Source organism: Trichosurus vulpecula, chromosome 2, assembly GCF_011100635.1.
Source record: "Trichosurus vulpecula isolate mTriVul1 chromosome 2, mTriVul1.pri, whole genome shotgun sequence".
NCBI classification, from domain to species: Eukaryota; Metazoa; Chordata; class Mammalia; order Diprotodontia; family Phalangeridae; genus Trichosurus; species Trichosurus vulpecula.
The window spans coordinates 394,518,157-394,534,576 of record NC_050574.1 but is presented as its reverse complement, the minus strand read 5'-3'; the positions used below and the strand labels follow the sequence as shown (position 1 = coordinate 394,534,576).

The window sequence follows — 16,420 nt, the reverse complement described above, 5'->3', positions numbered from 1 at the left end:
TAGCCCTCCTTTTGTACTGGAGAAGAACTCTGAATTATTATGGTATTAAATACTATCAACATATTTTATGTATTTCTGAGTTTCTAAGCTTCTTCAGTGTTGTTTGCTAGCTTTTGCATGTTGTCTGCAGCTTCCAGAAAACTCCCAAGAAATTCCCATTTAATTTCTTATGCCAACCCAAGATATATTGAAACCTCAATGGGGAAAATTGCAACATAGAAGGGATAACTGTATCTTAAACCTGAATTTGTAGTCCTTAGCACAGTGCCTAGAATATAGTATGCCCCTAATAAGTACCTGTTGATTTGTTTATACTTATAATTAATATTCATGAAGTACATTCTACTTTATATAGTGCTCAATCTACTAAACATCTATTTTATACTGCAAGTACATGACAGAGCCAAGACTAGAATTTAGATCTGTTGACTGGCAATCCGGTGCTCATTCTTCCCACAGCCATTTATTTGTGTCCTATCCATGGAGAAGACAAATAATGCCTTTTCCTTATACCATGCTGGTTCTACCATATACATACATACACATACACACACACATATATATGTGTGTGTATATATATATATGTATATATATGTGTGTGTGTATATATATGTATATATGTGTATATATATATATATAGATAGATAGATATAGATATATATAAGCTCTGGATAGATGTATATTGTATGGGGTTTTATTAGCTTGAGATACAGTTAAAATTGCTTTGGCAAGATCTATGAGAGAGCCCCCTTTCTTCGTTCTTATCTTTTCCTTTCTCAGAAAGTGCTGCATGTTGCATTCTAAAAGAAACAGAGATGAATTTGTTGCAGCAAGGCAGCATGGGGGTAGTGAATAGACAGATAGCCTTTGAGTCAGGAATACCTGGGCTCAAGTTCTGTCTGGGCCACACACGTCCTGTGTGACACGGGCAACCCCTCAAAGTGTCATAGCAATTCCAGTAGTTTTGCATCGAAGAACACTTGATCCCCAAGTACAAATCAGAGTCCTGGAAACTCTGTTGGTGTTTAGAATCATCAGGCTTCCCTCTTTCTGTAACAGACCAAATCTAAGCCTGGGGCTCCACGGGAAGTGGGTGAGATTGATGTAGGAGTTCTTTTGGTGTGGCCGGACATCAAGTCTTGTAGCAGGAAGTCTTTGATTCTTATTCTTTCTTCTCTACACTTTCTCTGAGATCTTATACATTTCTACAACTTCAGCTCTATAAGAATGATCTCCAAATATATGTATCTCTAACCCTGATGTCACTCTCCTAAGCTCCAGCTCTGTATTTCCATATCTTCCAAGTTTCCTTCTTTTTCAGTGGTAGCTGTGGTATACACTATAAAGAGCAATTCTAACTTATAAAGGGCACACTAACTTGTGAGGCCCTGGGTAAATCACTTATTAACTCTTCTGGGCTTAGGTTTCCTTTCTTGCCAGATACTGAGGTTAGACCAAATGATTGCTAAGGTTTCTTCAAGCTCTCATCCTCTTTTCATCCCCTCAAAATATCTAAAACCCAAACTCATCTTTCCCCCCAAACCAACCATTCTTCTCAATCAATCTGTCATTACATCTTGGAGTAATTTTTGATGCTTCACTCTCCCTGTGCTCCTACTGTACAAATCTTATCCAAATCACGATTCCCGTATACCTATATCATTCTATCTTGTTAATCCAAAATTCTAGAAATTTCAACTCAACAAAAAGTGACTAATATTTATCCAGAAACAAGCATTTATCCAGAAATCCTGGTTTTGTTATTTCCTCTGCCACTGTACCCTCTGGAAAACCAGACCTTGTTCTGAGACTAAAGGGACCTCTGGGTCATACCATTAGCCTCGCAGCTGCAAACATGTGTGAGCTTACATGCTCTTTATTCCTATTAAAATATAAGCACAAAGTATAAATATATACGTCATTGTAACTAGGTAGAAAGAAGTTAGACTCATGTATAATGAAAATAGAGAATTTTTTTATGGCCTTGCATGAAGGAAGTTTGAAAATTAATAAACACATGTTTTCCACAAAAAAAGTTCCCTGAGGGCAGGAGCCCCTTGAGTTCTTGCTTTTGTATTTGTATCCCAGCACTTAGCTCATAGTAAATGCTTAATAAATGCTTTTTCATTCATTCATTCATCCATCTATTATTAATTGCAATGCTACAATAAAAGCCAAGAGAGAGACAAAGATACAGAAGGCTATCTCTACTATTAAGTTGGGGAGATGAAACTTATATGCAAATAAACAGAATACAGAAATAGAATAAGAAATCAAAAAATGCTATGAGAATTCTGGAGGGAGATGTCAGGGAAAGCTTCATGAAGGTGACTGGTCATGAAGAAATCGGTTCTGAGGCAATTTCTTTGCCTCAAAGTTCTTTCCACTTCCGTATCTATTACATGTGAGCTGTCAAATTATTCTTCCTCAAGACCATGGATTTAGAGGTGGAAGGAACCTTAAGGACCATATAGTCTGATCCCCTCTTTTACTGGTAAGGTAAAAGAGATTATAATGAGGTAGAGAGATATGTTACTAAACAACATTTTTATCATGTCGTTTCCCTGGCAAACACATTCAATGGCTCCCCATTGCCTACAAGGTGAGTGTGAGCTTGTTTCCTTGGCATCTGAAGATCTTTACATCATCACAAACATTTATTTCCAGACTTATTTCACTACCCCTCTCCCATGAATTTTCCTTTTTTTAATTTTTTTTTAATTTTTAGTTTACAACACTCAGTTTCACAAGTTTTTGAGTTCCATTTTTCTTCCTCTCCCTTTCCTCCCCCCCCCCCGCCCCAAGATGGCATGTAATCCGATATAGGCTCTACACATACCTTTGCATTAAACTTATTTACACAATAGTCAAGTTGTAAAGAAGAATTATAGCCAATGGAATGAATCATGAGAAAGAAGAAACAAAACCAAAAAAGAAGAAAGAAAAAAAAAAGAACAAATAGTTTGCCTCAATCTGCATTTAGACTTTTCCCATCCTGAGTCTTTTGGAGCTGTCTTTGAACCTTATATTGCTGAGAAGAGCCAAATCTATCATAAAGTTATGATGTTTAATAACTTTGATCAAGCACACAGAAGGGCTACTAGCACAGGTTCTTTGATCTGCTTTTCTAAGGAAAGCAACTTTAAGGGGTTAATAATCTCACTTTAATTAAACATACATACATTCACTTAGTTGAGAGGGGAAAGCCAGCACCCTGAACTTAAGAGCAGATAACAGAAATTATAAACAGAGACAATATAAACAGATCAACATTTCTGTCTAACCAAATCACAATACACATAGTTACCAGAGAAGCACCAACATCCAGGTTTTTTCAAAGCCATGGGGCTCTTAACAACGGTTGCCCAGAGTCTTGTCTAGTAAAAGCACATGACACTCTTCCACTGAGTGAGAGCCTCAAACAAAATGCTAACCTCTGGGTTTATATACCTTTCTTAGGGCCTGAAGGCTTCACATCTAATCAGCAAAAGGGTGAGGGCCTGGGGCTTAGCACTTAGCAAGACTTAATCAAAGGTACTTGATTATTTTAGCATTCTAAAAGAGAAAACAGTAAAAAAAAAAGTCCCACCTTAGTTACCAATACAAGGGTATGCATGGTTTTATAGCCCTTTGGGCATAGTTCCAAATTGCTCTACAGAAAGGTTGAATCAGTTCACAACTCCACCAACAGTGTATTAATGTCTCATTTTTTCCACATCCCCTCCAATATTTGTCATTTACCTTTTCTGTCCTATTAGCCAGTCTAACAAGTATAAGGTAGTACTTCAGAATTGTTTTAATTTGCATTTCTCCTATCAATAGTGTTAGAGTATTTTTTCATGTGCTTTGATTACTTTTTTCATATTTTTTCTTTTTTTTCATAAGCTTTGATTACTTCATCTGAAAACTGTTCAGATCTTTTGATCATTTATCAGCTGGGGAATGGTTCTCATTTTTATAAATTTGACTCTATTCTCTGTTTGAGAAATGAGGCCTTTATCAGAAAAACCTGCTTCAAATTTTTTTTTCACAATTACTATTGCTAACTGTATTTTCCACCATCCTATCCCCTCCACCATTTATTCTATGCTCTCTCCTTTTACCCTGTCCCTCCTCAAAAGTGTTTTGCTTCTGACTACTACCTCCTTGAATCTGCCCTCCCTTCTACTACCCCCCCCCCTTTTCTCTTATCCCCTTCCTCTCCTACTTTCCTGTAGGGTAAGATAGATTTTCTATACCCAACTGAGTGTGTATGTTATTCCCTCTTTGAGCCAATTCTGATGACAGCAAGGTTCACTCCCTCCCCTTCACCTCCCCACTCTTCCCCTCCACTGTAAAAGCTTTTTCTTGCCTCTTTTATGTGAGATAATTTACCCCATTCTATCTCTCCCTTTCCCTTTTTCCCAGTACATTCCTCTCTCACCCCTTAATTTTATTTTTTAGATATCATGCCTTCATATTCAACTCACACCTGTACCCACTGGCTATATATACCTCTTCTAACTACCCTAATAATGAGAAAGGTCTTATGAGTTACAAATATCAGCTTCCCATGTAGGAATGTAAACAGTTTAACCTTATCAAATCCCTTATGATTTCCCTTTCCTGTTTACCTTTTTATGCTTTGCTTGAGTCTTGTATTTGAAAGTTAAATTTTCTGTTTAGCTCTGGTCTTTTCATCAAGAATGCTTGAAAGTCCTCTATCTCATTGAATATTCATTTTTCCCCTAAAGGATTAAACTCAGTTTTGCTGGGTAGGTGATTCTTGGTTGTAATCCTAACTTCTTTGCCCTCTAGAACAGGGCTGTTCAGCCTTAGGTTTTTATTGAAACAATAGACAATATATTTTGATTTGCTGTTTTAGTGAGAGCTCTGCGGCAGCTTGGCTTCATTTATTAAAGCATTTATGTAAATTTCTATGCTTGTAGGTGGGCTGTATAAACTGCACTGTGGGCCACATGTGGCCCACAGGCTGCATTTCGGATAGCTCTGCTCTAGAATATCATGTTCCAAGCCCTCCAGTCCTTTAATGTAGAAGCTGCTAAATCTTGTGCTATCCTGACTGTAGCTCCACAATACTTGAATTGTTTCTTTCTGGCTACTTGCAATATTTTCTCCTTGACCTGGGAACTCTGCAATTTGTCTATGATATTCCTGGCAGTTTTCCTTTTGGGATCTCTTTCAGGAGGTGATTGGTGGATTTTTTTCAATTTCCATTTTACCCTTGGGTTCTAGAATATCAGGGCAGTTTTCCTTGATAGTTTCTTGAAAGATGATGTCTAGGCTCTTTTTTTTTCTTTTTTTTTCCTTTTTTTTTTTGCAGGGGTGAAGGCAGGGCAATTGGGGTTAAGTGACTTACCCAAGGTCACACAGCTAGTAAGTGTGTCAAGTGTCTGAGGCCAGATTTGAACTCAGGTCCTCCTGACTCCAGGGCCAGTGCTCTACTCACCACGTCACCTAGCTGCCTCCAGGCTCTTTTTTTGGTGATGTCTTTCAGGTAGTCCAATAATTTTTAAATTATCTCTCCTGGATCTGTTTTCCAGGTCAGTTGTTTTTCCAGTGAGAAATTTCACATCGTCTTCTTTTTTTCTCATCCTTTTGGTTTTGTTTTATCATTTCTTGATTTCTCATAAAGTCATTAGCTTCCATTTTCTCCATTCTAATTTTTAAAGAATTATTTTCTTCAGTTAGCTTTTGTACCTCCTTTTCCATTTGGCCAGTTCTGCTTTTTAAGGCATTCTTCTCCACATTGGCTTTTTGGATTTCTTTTACCCTTTTGCCTCTGTTCTTTATGGTGTTATTTTCTTCAGTATTTTTTTGTGTTTCCTTTACCAAGCTGTAGACTCATTTTTCATGATTTTCTTGCATCACTCTCATTTCCTTTTCCAAATTTTTCTCTACCTCTCTTACTTGATTTTCAAAATCCTTTTTGAGCTCTTCCATAGCCTAAGAACAATTCATATTTTTCTTGGAGGCTTTGGATGTGGGGGCTTTGACTTCATTGTCCTCTTTTGAGTATGTATTTTGATCTTCCTTGTCATCATAGTAACTTTCTATAGTCATTTTTTTTCTGTTATTTGCTCAATTTCCCAGCCTATTACTTGACTTTTTATTCTTTGTTAAAGTAGGGCTCTGCTTCCAGGGTTGAGGTTGTACTGGCCCAAGCTTCAGGGGTTTTGTGCAGCTGTTTTCAGACACTTCTAGGGACTTGTAAGTTTTCAGTTATTCCAAGGTGTTATAACCTAAGAAGAGGTGTTTTCTACTCTCCTGGCCTGTGCTCTGTCTGGTCTGTGAGCGACCACCAGAACTCTTTTCTGTCCTGAAACTGTGAGGAGGGTCCCCCCCTCCACTGGGACTGCCAGCCCCGCTATACTAGTGCTCCTCCTCACCCAGGGACTGGTACCCGTGACTGCCACCCAGACCTGAGTATGCGCAAAGCAACAGAGTCCTGCCTCAGTGCTAGCAAAAAGATCCCTGTAATCTCCTTCTGATCAATTGTTCAACCCCCCTACCTTCTGTTGGCTGAGGGCTCCAGAAATAGCTGCTGCTGCTGCTGCTGCTGATTCAGTCACTTCCAAGGCCTGCTCCCGGTTTTCTGGGGCTGGGGTTTGTGCTGGTGTGGCCTGCACTGGACTGTGCTCCACTCTCATTCATGTGTGACAGACCTTTCCTGCTGAACTTCTGAATTGTCTTTAGCATCTGTGGGCTGAGAGGTCTGAAAAATCACCACTGCTGCCAGTGATTCATTTGCCCTAAGACCTGCTCCGGGTTTGCTGGGGCCTGGCCTGCACTGATGCGGCCTGTACTGGACTGCGCTACTCTCTCACCCTGGTGTGACAGATCTTTCCTGCCAAGTTATCTTGGTCTGGAAATTTGTTTTACTCGGTTCTTTTGTGGGTTCTACTGCTCTAGAATTTGTTTAGAGTCATTTTTTAAAGGTATTTGGAGGGATTTGGGGGAGAGCTCAGGAGTCCCTGCCATTATTCTGCTATCTTGGCTCTACCTCCAAATTATTTTCTCATTATTAAAGTATCTGATAACTTTAAAAGGCCGAAGAGTTCATTTTGCAGTTGGATTCTCATAAATTTTAAAAAGGTTCTTATATCAGGTACAGGATTTAGGTAAGAATAGAAATAACAAATGGTATATGAACTGAAATTCTCTCAAGTTTCAGAATTATCTAGGAACTTTCAGATTTGGAACCAGAGGAGCAGAGACCCCTCTAGAGCTGTCCTGATAATAAAGTCTATTGTCCAAGAAAAAACATACAGGGACCAGATTACTACATGAGACATCTGGTACTCAAAATGTTAAATGAATATTGAGAATGGGTCACTAGAATATGAGATTTGATTTTAGTTATGTTTAAGTTTCCTTGGTTACCTTGGTAACATGTATTGTCAGACCTCTAAGTGAGACCTCATGGTGAGACCTTTAAGTAGTCTGATCTGTACCAATGTAATTATACAATTATGGGAATTGTGAGAAAACTTGATTGCATTGTTTGAACCTAGCCCTGTGCGGCTGGGAAACTGGATCATCTCAATGTGTTGTTTAGAGGCTCTTAACTAAGGACCTATGTTATGCTGACCAGAAACTCAGATTCAAAGATTGCTGCAAGGAGTTTTATCTAAGGGCCCCTATCAGGCCCTTCTGACTGCTCCCACAGCTGCCAAACTTCTGGATATGGATTTCTGGATCATCTGAAGAAAACCCCTGCTCTTAAGTGGATGGCAGAACCCTGCAGGGACCTCAAGGGGCATCTAATACAGACGCAGAAACAGCCAATATCCAGATGAGACTGCTGTCCCAAGATTCTGGAAAAGGACTGAGTATACGTTCCGGTTTTTTTTCCTCTTCCCTTTTGTTATGTGCCCAACCCTGATTCAAGCGTGTGTTGGCATTTTCTCCCTCTACATTCTCAGCTCCCCTTCTCTTTTCTGCTTGTAAGCAAACAATGGGTAGCAATGAAACTTGGGACATACTTCCCCAATAGGTCCCCTCAAGGAACTAACTGACTGGGATAAAAATGCTTGTCCTGGTCCAACTGGCCCCTTGTGGCATCTTGGCTCATACCTGCCTCTCCTTTATTGGCTGGAAGGGTAGGGGTTCTTTCAGACCCCCTTCCTTTGGCCAAAAGGGGTAAATGCCAAGATATTAGGAGACACTCTGTTTTCCAAAGCTAATGCCCAGCAAGCAAGCTGTGCTCTGAGCTTGGCATGACAACAATCCTTTGCACTCACCCTCTGGATGATCTCACCCTTTGGCAAAAATCACAGAATTATCATATTGCTTTGAGATGCACAAGTTTGTTCTCTGAGCTCGGACAAGCACCAAACAAGCTCAGACAAGTGCCCATGTTTTGGTCATGAAGTCTCACCATGAATCAAACTTGTCTCATTGTAGCTGTTAGCCATCGTCAGGGCTACAGCTCACTGTACAGCCACAGGTATAAGTATTGAGATCTACCTACAATGCCTCGGGTCCCCCCACTAGGGACAGGGCCCTGGCACATGTGTCTTATTCCCTCCTTGCTTGCAAGCTGTCTCCCTCACTTTGAAATCAGACTTCTGTTTGATTCCTGACTTTCCTGGCTCTAGACTACTCTGTTCGGCTCCTGCCACCCATAGGTTGGAGGCTGGTTCTGTCTGGTTGACAACGACATGTGCCAGTGTGGGAGACACAAATACAATGAGTGAACCTCTCCTCTTAAGGGGAGATAACAAGAACAATATATAAATACAGAGTGTATATAAAAAGGACAAATGCAAAGTAGTTAAATAAAGGTAGTCTGAGGAGGGCACTAGCAGTGGAATCATATCGTATATGGCATTCAAATTTAGAATTCTGCCCCCAAAGTCATTAAACTGTACACACCCTTTGACCCAGCAATGTCACTAGCAGACCTGTGCCCTAAAGAGATCAAAGGAAGATGAAAAGGACCCAGATGTACAAAAATATTTATAGCAGCTCCTTTCATTTCAGCCCCAAACTGGAAGTGAAGTGGGGGATGGCTGAACAAATTATGATATACAAATGATACGGAATACTATTACGCCATAAAAAATAATGAAAGGGATGATTTCAGTGAAACATGGGGATACCTGAATGAACTGACAATGAAGTGAGCACAGCTAGGTGAACAATTTATGCAAAACAACGTGTAGAATACAATTTATACAACACAACACCACCATACAAACAAATAACTTTGAAAGACAAGAATTCTGATGAGTTCAATGACCAATCATGATTCTATAGGGCTACTGATAAAGTATGCTCCTCATCTCCTGGGAGAGAGGTAAAGGACTAAGAGATCAGAAAGAGACATAATTTTTTGGACATGGCCAATGGGGGAATTTGTTTTGCTTGACTGTGCATATTTGTTAGAAAGATTTTTTTTTCAACAGTAGTTGGGGTGGAGGAAGAGAAAATTTATTTTTGTTAATTGAAAAAATTTAATAAAAAAATTTAGGTTAAAAAAAGGTAATCTTTGAGTTGTCTTTTAAAGAGAGAGATTCTATGAAGTTAGAAGTGAGGAGAGAGTGCATTCCTTCATGGGGGAATGGCCTATGCAAAGTCAAAGAGGTAGGAGTGTCTCCTGTGAAGAATAAAGAGAACAGTGTGGCTAGATTGCCTGGGGTGGGAGGGAGGTTAATGTATAATGAGGTTGGGAAGTTAGGTTGAGCTCAAGTTTTGAAGGGCTTTAAAATCTAGACAGAGATATTTAGATTTGATTCTAGAAGCAAAAGAGTCACTGGAGTCTATGGAGTAGAGGGAATGACGTGGTACAAACTGTGCCTTAAAAAAAATGACTTTGGTAGCATTGTGGAAGAAAGACAGAGATGAGGCAGGAAAACCAATTAAGCTTGAAATAATCTAGTTGAGAAATAGTAAGAGCCTGAAGTAAGTTAGTAGCTATGTGAGTAGAGTGAAGGTGTATGGAAGAGCCATTGGGGAGATAGAAACTTCGAGATCTGGCAAGTGATTGGATATGTGGAATGAGGGAGAGTGAAGCATAATATTGAGGGTATGTATGATACTGGGAGAGTGGAAGAAATGGAGTGCCTTTGATAGATATAGGGAAGTTTGGAAGAGGAATGGGATTGGACAGGAAAGATAATGAGTTCCATTTTGAGTTTGAAACATCTCTGAGACATCCACTGAAACATTCAATAGATAACTGACAACTGGAACTCCAGTTGTCCATTCATTAACTGAGTTTGAAACATCTCTGAGACATCCACTGAAATGTCCAATAGAAAACTGACAAACTAAGACAGGATATGGGGACTTGGGAGGCATCAGAATAAAGATGATGATCAAACCCATGGGAGCTAATGTGGTTACCAAGGGAGAGAGGGTAGAGATTGTAGTAAACCTAGGACAGAATCTAGAGGAGCAATCGTGGTTGGAGTGAGGTGTGATCCAGCCAATGAATCAAAGGAGAAAGGAGCAGTTAGGCTGATAGGAGACAGGAGAGTATTGCAAGACAAAACCCCAGAGAGTAAAGAGTATTTGGGAGGAGGGAATTGTAAATAGTATAAAAGACAGCAAATAGGTCGAGAAGCACTAAGACTGAAAAAGATCATAAAATTTGGTAATTAAGATATCATTGGTAACTTTGGAGAAATCACTGTCTGTTCAGTGATAAGGTCACTTTTTTTTGTTTGTTTACACAATATAGAGAAACTAGAGAGCAGCTGAAGGAACCCTCAACTTCCTTGTACCTGGGGTGTGTCAGAAAAATTATTTAATAGTAATACCTTAGGTTGGAATAGCATTCTATTACTCGCAAAGCCCTTTAATGTGCTATCTCAATAACCTTTGTGAAAGTTGGCAGTGCAAGTATTATCGTCATGCTTGTCTACATTTTACAGATGAGAAAACTGAGGCTCCAAAAAGTTTATATCTATTAGCCCAAATTACACAGGGGTCTAGTCAGGACACTGACCAACTTCCTCCTAGTTTAACGATAAATTTAGATGCTGCAGTTTTTAGCACATAAATTTTAGGGATATACACATGAGTATATAATAGCAGACTGCCGTGCATTCCTTTGCAATCGTGTTAAAAGGGGCAGGTGAGATTGTTGACAGCTGCTTGGTACAAGCAGGAGTGATCTTGCTTTCAATAAGCTCCATGCGTGGATCCGACAATAGTGTAGTCACCCTGGCACCTGATGAACTAGAGAAAGTAAAATGTAATTCCCCTGGTACTCTTTGAACTGTGCCATCAGTCAGATTCTGATGGTGGTTTTGCGTTTGTGTTTTGGCTTATCGTTTTTTTTAGGGGAGGCTTGACAAGTATGAAAATGTAAATCCCTCCCAGATTATTTAAATAAACACACAGAAACAGTCTGGGTGTACTTTCTCATTGATGTGCATTCATGAACTAAGTCAAGGTTGTAAAACTGGTATTTCATCAGCTCATCACACTTGTCTTTGAATCTCTGGCACCAAACGTGGTGCTGTGCCCAGGGTGGGTACTAACATTTGTTGAACTGAATCTTCTTCCTGCCGACCCAGAGGTCGGGACACCCTCAACGGGATAGCCCATCAATTTTTGGAGAGGGTGTTCTTTGGTGATCTGAAACTTAAGAAAAACTCTTCAACCATAGTTTATGACCCCACTCTTGCGTGTCCCCAGTACACCAGAGTTCCTTAGAATTTTTTTTCAAAAGTTTGCAAACCCCTCTAGGATTTTCTGCAAAGGAAGAAACACACGTTCTCCCCACGCTGTAGGAGAACAGGGACACCTTCTCTTTTCCCGAGGACGGCTAGTTTTCCAGCGCAGCTTCCTTCTTAGTTGACTAGGGCTTTTCGTCCTGGCTCCCAAATAAAAGGGCCCAGGCTCCATTTTGTAAAGGCAGGAAACTCCCTAGCAAACCCGGGGCGGGGGAACAATAGCCTGGCTCCTTCCATCCTCCTTCTTCACCAGATCGTGGGGGCGTGCTGGGGAGGAGGGAAGCGGGGGAGGTTTGTGTGTGAGTCTATGTGTGTGCATGTGTGTGCGCGCACTAGGGAGGGCGGGGAATTGTCCAGACTTGAGCTTTGCTCCCTGAACCTGGTGGAATGGGGGGCGGCGATGAGAAGGGGAGCCGGGAGGAACGGGAATGAAAATCTGGGAAAACTGGAGCTCCATAGTTGAGGGCGGGGAGGAGAAGACAAGAGAGGACTCTAGGAGGGCAGCCTAAGACCCTGGGGGCGGAGCGGCTTTCGGAGTCACCCCAGCCCGGCTGGACGGAGCTGGGCGGCGCCAGCGCCGGACTCCTCGGGACTGGACTAGAGAAGGCGGGGCTCGGCGTGTTTGAGGGAGGAAGGGGAAGGGAGAGGACGAGAAGAGCGGGAGGTGGAGCTGTTTGGGAGGAAGGGGAAGGGATGGGATAGTAGCAGCAGCAGCCGCCGCCGGAGCAGCTGGGGCCGCCCCCCCCTCCACCACCACCGCTGCAGCGGCAGTAGCAGCGAGGAGGAGGAGCCGTCGGGACTGTGTCTGTGTACTTGGGAGGAGGAGGAAGAGAAGGAAGGGTGTTTCCCAAGGGCTGTTCCCAGTCCGAGTGACTCAAAGCAGGAAATTCCCCAGGACCGGCCAGCCCGAGCTGGGGAGCGCGGGGTCCCGGGAGCAAGCCCCTCCGCCCTGCCCGGGGGCTAGGGACGCCTTGCTGGGGAGTAGCAGCTGGGCAGAGGCGCCTCCCCCACCGCCCGGTAAGAAACTTTTCTTCGCTTCTCTCTCTCTCTCCCCTGGGGCCCGCACAGTGCGCGGGGCGTGGGAGCTTGGAGAGGACAGGCAGGGAGACCCCACCGCCTCTTTTCACCCTCCCCCACCAGCGTTTGCACCACCGCTCCCTCCACCCCCACGCGGTGGCCCCATAGCTGGGTGCGGGGCGGGGGGCTTCTCGTCTCGTCCGAACCGGAGTTAGGGGAGCCCCTTTACTAGGGGCGCTTCGGGGCGCTTACCCCGCGGCCAGTGTCTGCATCCGAGCCGGTGCGCGGGGGCCGGCGTGGAGGGCCAGTGGGCTGCGGATCGCGCTGTGCGGGGGTGGGAGCCTGCCCCAGCCCCCGCCGCCTTCCTTCGTCCTTCCGAGTTGACTCAGAGCCTCGGGGTCCTCTTGGGGAAGAGGAGGGGGCGAGCGGAGCTCAGCCCTGGGACTTATTTTGGGGAAGGGGTGGCCCACGCATCTTGAGAAACCTCACGCCCCAAGCTGTAAGTGTAAGAGCCCCATACCTTCTTGGTCCCCTGGAATGTCACTCCTTGAAATCAACTCCAAGAAAAAAGATGCAAAAGGTTACCGGGAGTGGGAAACCCCACGCCCCGAGCTGGGTCTGTTTGTTTTCAGAGTCCTATACCTTCCTGGCACCCCGGAATATCACTTCTTGAAATCACCCCTAATAAAAAGATGCAAGAGGTGACTGGGAGTGGATGTAATTAACCCCCTGACTTTCACCAGTGGTTTACTCTTCCCCACCGAGCCCTAGTACCCTCTTTGGAGAAGGAGGCCTCAAATCCGGTGCTTACAGATACATTTCAAAGAGTCCCTGAGGGCCATGTGAATTACAGTGGCACAGATTTGGGGTGGTTTGGGTCGTGTATGGTTCACATCAGTAGTGGCTAGGTTATTATATCACTACAGGATGTTAAGCAATTCAAAGATCTTTTATGAACTCTTTTTTTTTTAAATGCATAAAACTCACTCTGCTTTATGCCCTATGCTTTCTTTTTTCTGTCTCCAAACCACGAAATAGAAATAATCCACCGTGTATAAAAGAGACACCTATTAGGTGCACACTCACCTAGTATAGTGGTGTAGGGTTGGCCTTGTAAGATTGAAACCTCCCTTTTTAAATATGGGAAACCCCTTTACGTGTTTTTCCTTTCAAAAGGACAAGAGATCAATTTCAAAGTTAGAGAATTTGCGATAGAAGTCAATTACTGAACACCAGTAGTGTGTAGAGCAATGTAGATGTTAATAATAATCATAGCTGACTTTTATATAGTTCTTTAAGGCTTGCAAAATGTTTCATCTCATTTGAAACTCACTACTGTTCTGGGAAGCAAGTCTTAATATCCTTTTAGTAAACTGAGGCTCGAGAGAGGTTAAGTAATGGAAAGTGTAGGTCACTTATGCAAGCCTGTTAATCTTGCATGAAGATGATAGATCAAGACTTTAAACAACTTTTTTAATGCAGTGCCTTTCCCTTGGGAGAGAGCGTTCTAAAGTAAATTGATTTTGCAGGACAGAGAGTATAAAGCAAGATTTGCCTGAGTCTTCCTGTTGATGTGTTTTGTGCTCAGTGGCCAGTATTGTGGAAGAAACAGTCATTTCTCCTCTCCTGATTGTGAGTTTTAAAAATGTTATGACAAAAAAAAATCAGTAACTTATATTTTAAGTATGAAATGTACGTAGCTGGAAATGTCACAGTTTGTGTGAGTACATGAAAAGGAAAGAAAGACTAATTGAAGAGTTAAGTTTAAGCATCATTTTTAAAGCCAAGAGGAGGATCCACTGCCAATCTTGGGGTTGATGGCTTCACAATGACAGACTGTAGTTGCTTATTAAAGCCTGAATTGTATTATTTGTTGTGTTTGGGCAGCTGAAGCTTTGGTATCTCAATATTTGATACTAATAGACAATTTCAATACTGTATGCCTCAGTATGTCATTTACCGTAATTTATGTTCATTTTGTCTTGAGGGTGTAAAATGGTAATTAATCACTGATTATGAGCTGTCTGCAGGATAGACTTAAAGCAGTGTCTCAACTAGAAAAAATTCCATTGCACATTGGTGAGTGCATTGGAACATTTGACCACTCTTGTCAAGAGTCTGACAACTAAGAAAGGCTGTCATTCTTAAAACTGTACATTATCCTACATGTACATGTAAGATGTTAGATTTGCATTTGCTATTTTGTTATTCCTGGAGCACCTTTACTTGACGTTTTCTCTTGAAGAAAATGATGTCACATAAATTAACTTGGGGCCTGAAAGAAATTAAACAAAACTTTTAAATGGTGTGATAGGTAAATGTAACCTCCTTTAAAAAAAAGAAATTGTAAATATTGCCATTATATTGCTATTTCCAAGTCTACTGGTGCTTGCTCCTGTAGCTGTTACACCGTTCTGTCTAAAATAGGGTTATGGTGTTGAAGGTTCCCTGGGCCAAAAAAAAAAAACAAAGGTTTGTAAGCTTTGTGTGTGTGTGTTTGTTCGTGTTCACTCTCCATCACAAGTGCTTTTAGTAGTGAAATAGTCCATGAAATTTGTCTTGAATAGTTTGATAATTGTATTTTAATATAATTGATTTCCTTTGTAACATATATATTTTATGCATTGGAAAATATTATTTTTAGATGAAGACTTGGTTTCACCAGATAGCAGAAGGGGTCCATAACACATAAAAAATTAAGAATCCCTGATCTAGTCCATTCCTCTTTTTATTAGTGAGTCAACTGAGGCCCAGAGGGATGAAATGACTTTCTTAAGGTTATATAATTTTAATTAAAAATGTTATCTTTTGAGCCAAATTCTCAAGTCATTTATACTGTGCTTATTCTAATTCTTAATTTATGATGGTGGTACTAGTTACCATCAGGAGAACCTGTGATTTTGATTTTGATTTTTTTTTTCTCAGTAACAGTAGTGGATTTCCACTGATCCATCCATATACCCTCACTCAGCCCCTTTTTGTGGCTTATTCCGATAGATCTATTTGAATACACACACACACACACACACACACACACACACACACACTCACACATACTCTACTAACTGAGCAAAGGATTCAGATATTGAAAAAATACAATAGTTTGTAGTTACAGTTTTATAAATAAGCTACAGATAGGTCATTTTCCCTTTTCTTTGATCTCTTTGGGATACAGACCTAGTAGTGGTATTACTGGGTTAAAGGGTATGTACAAATTTATAGCCCTTTGGGCATAGTTCCAAGTTGTTCTCCGGAATTTGTAAATCACTGTGGAGATAAAACAACTGATGGACCTGAGGCAGGGAATGTGACTTACCCAAGGTGATACAGCTTGGTGCTGGTTGCTGGATCTAGGACTCCAACTAAGATCTTTTTGACCCAAAGTAATTGTCAAGCTCAAATTAGAATGTATTGAGAGAGACACAGGCAACCTAGGTGGTTCAGTGCATAGAGCACTGGGCCTACAGTCAGGGAGATCCGAGTTCAAATCTAGCTTCAGACCCTTATCTGGGTGACCCTAGACCTCTGCTTTCCTTAGTCCACTGGAGAAGAAAATGGCAAACCACTTGAGTATCTTTGCTGAGAAAACCCCATGGACAGTATTGGTGTGTTATGGTCCATGGGGTCACAAAGAGTCGAACATGACTGAACAACAAATGAGGCCATTTGTTGGCCTCAGTCAAGAAAACCTGAAATACTGCTGGTTATGTAACCCT

General features: G+C 41.6%; 1 protein-coding gene across 2 annotated transcripts in view; it reads left to right on the top strand.

Moving 5' to 3' along the window:
- The first annotated feature begins 12,388 nt into the window (after positions 1 to 12,388).
- The window catches only part of CYFIP1 (cytoplasmic FMR1 interacting protein 1), a 177,417-nt gene continuing 173,385 nt past the window's right edge, over positions 12,389 to 16,420 (top strand). The window contains exon 1 of one of the 2 annotated variants that reach the window (XM_036744850.1): positions 12,389 to 12,704. The gene's annotated coding sequence lies outside the window, so the exon portion shown is untranslated. The remainder of the gene's footprint in view (positions 12,705 to 16,420) is intronic. The other variant, XM_036744849.1, reaches the window with a different exon arrangement.